Genomic DNA, 6524 nt, shown 5'->3' on the forward strand with positions numbered 1-6524 from the left:
TCCCAATATAATCATGCCCTGTGGGCTACATTAGCCCAAACTCTGCCGGTGACCCTAATAAAAGCAATACGAGATGGACGTGTTGCTGCAAAGTTTGTAATTCGTTGTGGCTTGGACATGGTTGACTTCTTGGGTAAGGCGATAGGCACGAGTGTGGCACTTCAGTGCATCAACTGGATTAGGTATATAGGATTCTCTGAAGACATCTAAACATCTTTAATGGACCTGCCGTTCAATGGCTGTCGTCTTTTAAACAAGAAAGAGGACTAAGCACTAGACATATTTAAAGAAAGCAGAGCCACAGCACATTTCTTGGACCTGTTTGCCTCCGCCAAGGAATTTCATCTAAAATGTTGTCACCTCAGTGGATACAGTAGGGTTTTTCAACTCTGCCAATGCCAGACCCCACTGCAAGCCCAACAGGCACCTTAGTTCTTTCATGGACATGGCGCACAAAGACAATGTCCATGACATGAGGGACAACATGCCACTGAGTCACCTGCTGCTACAGCGGGCGCAGCTGCAAAACCTCTTTATTGTGTCCTTCCTGACACAGAGTCACCCTGTTGGATTCAGAATCTAACATTTTGTCCAGCAACTGAGATTGTGCCAGCGACAGACTCCTCTCCTTACTCCACCCAGATTTAACAGTGGTGGCGGATGCATCACTTCTGGGTTGGAAAGGCCATACAGGAGAGGTGCAGATTAGAAGACCCTCGTCACAGGCAGAAGCCACACTCCACATCAATCTGTTGGGAGTTGCAAACATTTTGCTTGGTGCTCATGGCATTCCTGCCCAACATCAGAGGAGGGCTGGTGCAGCGTCTCCCAGACAACATAGTCAATTACGAGGATCTCATCAGGACGTATCAGACTCAAACTTGCTTGACAGCAAGCAGAAGAGTCAATGGCTTCAGGTGTTTGGTCAAGCGAACGGGGCGCTGGAACTGTTTAGTTGAATTTGACTTCCTCCTGGGAATGCTGACCTGTAATACAGAAGATCCCGTACTGAGGAGTATTGAATACAGTGTGAGCAGTATACGGGAGAGGTGGCAATCTACAGTACTGATGAGAGCATGATAATTAACTGATTAACTGGAATGGTTGAAACATCAACTATACAGGGACTGTTTCACATGAACTATGTCTTCTAAGAATCAGCTTTGCTTAACTTGTATTGTACAAAAGTAATAGGCAGTCCTGTTTCTGTGTTTTTGTGCATCAGATTCTTCTATCATATCACTTTCACCTTGAGCACCACACCTGCGTCACTCACGAATGTACATATACACTTGCTGCTGAGAATACAATTTGAGTTATTAGAAAGGAAAAGGCCTCGTCTGATTTCTACTCATGATACAAATGGTGAATTAACAACTGCCCAGGCCTGCATATGTGATACAGGCCAGTGAGATAATGAAACCTTCGGACCCCAGTGTTTATTCTTATGGGTTGTGCTTATATGCGGCTCTGATCATCACTTCTGGAGCAGAAGGACGTCAACACTGAGCTGCACAAAGTCATCTACGAAGGTGCAGCAATACTGCTCCCAACCTTCAGGATTATGTCTGGCTCCTGCGGAATATTCACCAGGTGAGGAATCTGCAGGTAAAGGAGTATCCACCTGCAAGAGCCTTATCAAATGTACTTTGTTTGTTACGTTTTACTGCTGTTGTATCGTATGATGAAAATTCTATATTCAATAATGTTAACAAGTGTACAAAACACTGCACCCAAAATATATATTTTAATCATATGTTAACAAAGAAGGGTGAGTAGAAACCATTGGGGTTGAAAACATTTAATACATTCATATTGTGAATTTTTTGGCAATTTGTAGATTTTTTTTAAGCACTAACATTTCTGAGTCGAGTAGAGACCTTGAGAGTATTGTAACTTTCTGATACTTAAATTACTGATTTTGTGGCACTTAGTTGATTGTTTCAAACCCTGTTATTTCTCCGGAGGTTGCATGCGGGCAGCCTAAGTTATCCTGCAAGATTTGTTTTTATTAATCCTACGGCAACTACAATTTTTGCTCTTTATGTAAAGTGAGGTTGTGTTAGAAGCTGTTCTGCAACTCATGATCTGGGTTCCTATTCACCTGGTGTGGATGCATTTATAGTGAGACTGACTTTTTGACTGAAACCTTTCTGGAATTCAGAGTATGTATAAGGCTTTAGTCCAGAGTAAATTCTCTCACGTGGAATGAGACTGTATTCGAAACTAAACCTTATCTGACATTCAGAACATCCATCAGGCTTTTTCCTGTGTGAGTTTATTCATGTCTAGTGAGAAGTAATTTGTAACCACAAGTTTATGTGTATTTAGAGGGCTCGTAAGGATTATCCCCAGTGTGGATTCTCCCACGTTACATAAGAATGGCTTTCAGATAGAAGCTTTTCTGGCATTCGGAGCAATGAAAATGTTTTTCCCCACTGTGGAGTCTCTGATGAAGAATGAGATACCTTTTCTGAATGAATCTTTTCTGGCAGTCCCCGGAATGGAGTGTCACATGGTTAGAGAGGTATTTCTGTCATTCACTTTTCCCTGTGTCTGTTTGATAATGTAGAGTGAGATTGTGTTTAAAATTGAAGCTTTTCTGGCATTCAGAGTACTGATGATCATTTCGGATCGTGTGTGTTTGCTTATGGTGCTTGTAACAATCTCAACTCTCAATCTTGTCTGTCTTTCAGAGCAGTGATAAGGTTTTTCTTCAGTGTGGATTCTCACATGTTGAGTAAGAAATGTATGGCTAAAACGTTTTTGGCATTAAGAGCACTGATATGGTTCTCCCCAGTATGGGTTCTTGTATGTTTAGTGAGACCGCTTTGGTCATGGAAATATTTCTGGCATTCAGACCACTCCTATGGTGTTTCTCCAGTGTCGGATCTTGTATGCTGAGTGAGACTGCTTTTGTCACTGAAACATTTATGGCAGTCAGAGCACTGATAAGGTTTTTCCCCAGTATGGGGCCCTGTAGGCTGAGTGAGACTTCTTTGGACACGGAAACATTTCTGGTATTCAGAGCAATGTTATGGCTTTTTAGCCAGTGTGGGTTCTTGTATGTTGAGTGAAACTTTTTTTCCCCTGAAGCATTTTTGGCATTTAGAGCATTGATAAGGTTTTTTCTGAGCATGGGTTCTTGCGTGCTGACCGAGACTGCTTTGGGTACTGAAATATTTTTGACATTCAGAGCACTGATAAGGTTTTTCCCCAGTGTGGGTTCTTGTATGCTGAATAAGAGTGCCTTTTTCACTGAAACATTTCTGGCATTCAGAGCACTGAAAAGGTTTTTCCCAGTGTGGGTCCTTGTATGCTGAGAGAGACTACTTTGGTCACGGAAATATTTTTGACATTCAGAGCATTGATAAGGTTTTTCCCCAGTGTGCGTTCTTGTATGCAGGATGAGACTTCTTTTTTCACTAAAACATTTCTGGCATTCAGAGCACTGATAAGGTTTTTCCCCAGTGTGGGTTACAGCATGTCGAGAAAAACTCTGTTTAGTACTAAACCTTTGCTGGCATTCAGAGCACTGATAAGGTTTTTCCCCAGCATGGATTTTCGGATATGCAGTTAGAACAAAATTACGTTTGAAATTCTTTTGGCATTCAGAGCACTGATAAGGTTTTTTCCCTAGAGTGGATTATTGCATGTCGGAAAAGACTCTGTTTGATATAAAACCTTCGCTGGCATTCAGAGCACTGATAAGGTTTTTCCCCAGTGTGGATTCTCAAATGCTCAGTGAGATAAGATTTACGGCTGAAACTTTTTGGGCATTCAGAGCACTGAGAGAGTTTTTCCCTAGTGTGCATTCTCACATGTTCAGTGAGGGTGAGATTTTCAGCAAAATATTTTTAGGCACTGATATCTTTTTTCCCCATTTTGGGTTACTGTGCGATGAGCGAAGTTGGTGTAAAAACCGACTTAGTTCTTGCAGTCCATGTTTTCATAATATTGTTTTCTAGGGTTAATGCTCCAAGTTTGTTTTTTTCTTGCTTATATGCAATGGTAAGAGTGAACCAGATTCTAAATTAAGGGCTTGTTTAGATAATGTTGGTCGAGGTGTTATCTTCAGAGGTTGAAAGTCTCAAAGTTGTGCCATTAGTTAAAACTGGTTGTTGAGCAAGGGTGATTTTGAATCTCTGTGCTTTTGGCTGTTGGAAGTGTAAGCTTCAGAGTCTTCTTTCAGAGTCTTTCTTTGATGGTCTGCAGAAGTAACCTTTTGTTATAACTTTCTTTTATGCAGTGTGTGCTTCCTCTCGGGAATTGGATGAGTCTTTAGATGAACATTATTCTGTCATGCTGAGGCAAATTGTCTTTCTGGGAAAATTTCAGATGAGGATGCTGAAGTGACTGGTCTTTCCACATTATTTCTGAGGTTGTGTGCTTGGATATGGTTCTGTTCTGGGTTAATGAAACACAGAGTTGGAAAATTCACTTACAGGAACAGTACTTTTATCAGCTAAAGGTTCCTCACCACACCTAGATTTTGGAAACGGTTTCAAAATCAGAAGGCTGGATGTCCTTAATTTTTTCAAAACAATCTTTCTTATGGCATTGACCTTCAGTTGCCTGGTGCTAACTGGGGGAACACACAATGCTTTGCCCTGTTAGAACCGCCCAAGTGTCGAAAACCCTGCCTGAGGTTACGCCTGTGGGGGGAGGGTTCAGAGGGCCAGTCTTATCGACAGGCCTGGTGTGACCGTGATACCTTGGGACTGCTGATCTTCAGGCAACTGCAACTAAAAGGGTGAGTTGGTGCCCTACTGAATGCAGCTATGCACGCAGGACGAAAGAGCTCGACAAAAGCCTGCTGGTGGGCCACTGCTCTCTCGAGTGTGAAGGCGTGTCCTTCGAGTGCTGGGCAGCTGGAAAGGGACCTTGACAGGACTGACTCATCCTATGATGGGGATAAACACTTAGGACTTAGAGCACATATGCATTGGGGTGAATGAACCACACCAGTACTGTATTCATGCTACTCCTAAAAGCCACTAGAGAAGAGGGGATCAGATCCGGGAGAAGAAACCTGATAATAGGAGGAGAGGGATAGACATGAGTAAGAGCAGCACCTGCCAACTTAACAGGCCATAGACATTGAGTTGTTTCTGATTAATCTAGTATTGGGTGCAACTGAGTGAGTAAAGGACATTTTCTTAGCAAGATAAGCAGTGTGCTGGACATTCATTCTATTGAGGCTGTTGGTTTGTTGTTGAGCTCTGAGTTCGAGCAGCCAACACTACGAAGCTGAGAATTAACTTGAGAGTCAAGTACAAAAAGGGTTTACTTGGACCCCAAGGGCGTAACACAGGCCCATGCAGCCCCCGCAGTGCGGGGGGGGCCTTAAGCTCCAAGGGACCCCCTTGGCGCCGCACTGTGGCCGGAGAGCTCCTGATTGAGCCCGGAGGGGGCACCTCTAAGTACCGTGCATGGAGGCCCCCTCACTTTTCGTTACGCCAGTGTTGGACCGGTTTGTACAGCCATTCTAGGACAGGTCTCGAGACATCAAAGGAAAATTATCTCAACCCAATAGCTCCTGCCTACACCGTGGGTCCCTGACCTGGTTTGAACACAACCCTAGCAAGGTACTCTTATTACAGGCTACGGCGTTTGGTCCTTGTATCTTTCTAGACAACAGGATGTTTGTTTTCACCTCAATTTTTTGTCCTGTATGACATGATTTAACATCACCAGTAACTTGTTCAGCTGACTTTGGAGAAATAAACAAATGCAGCACACATAGCAATTTTTTTTAAAATAGTCACCATTAATGTAGGAGACACAGCAGCGTCTTGTCATATACAATAAATCACATACAGGCAGCATTCTAATTACCTTTTTCTCTTTTCTCCACACTTCTACTTATCAATTATCAAGACTCTGGGTCTGATCTAGGCCGCCCGCCTTGTTTAAAGATTTCCGCGGGCTCTGTGGTGCTCTGTACCTTTAGCGGAGCCACAGCCCTTGTGCCTCGTCTCCAGGCACGAGAAGATTGGTTAGTGGCTGCCATGTTTAAGGCGGCAATTAACCAACTTTTGTGTTTTTCAAAAACAAGCTCCCAAAGTAGGAGATTGTTTTTATAAACAAATAACTAATCACCCTCACACCCTTGGAGTTTTCTTCTGGATTCATTTTCTTCCAAGGAGAGGGGTCCATTTTTTCTGTTCAGTACTAACGGGTTTTCCCTGGCAGTACCCAATGAGAGAAAAATCTAAAGAAGATCAGCAGTCTGATGTATTAACATTGGGCACAGGGTCAAGACTGATTTGCGTATGGCTGGGTTCAACCTGGAATGGCATGGTGAGCAAAGAAACAATGGATTTAGGCCCAGATCTCTGTACTGGGGTGAATGTATGACATTGGTCTGCATTCTGTCCATCAATTGTTGTTTTTTGCATTTGTCACCGCGGGTGGGACGGGTATGCCCAGACATGGGTCCCGTGCTCGCCACACCACCAGAGTCAAGCTATCCTGACTAAAGAGGAATGAAACCCCAAAACCGGTCCTTGGATGCTTGTTTC

The sequence above is a fragment of the Lissotriton vulgaris genome, unplaced genomic scaffold, assembly GCF_964263255.1.
Source record: "Lissotriton vulgaris unplaced genomic scaffold, aLisVul1.2 SCAFFOLD_1409, whole genome shotgun sequence".
Taxonomy (NCBI): Eukaryota; Metazoa; Chordata; class Amphibia; order Caudata; family Salamandridae; genus Lissotriton; species Lissotriton vulgaris.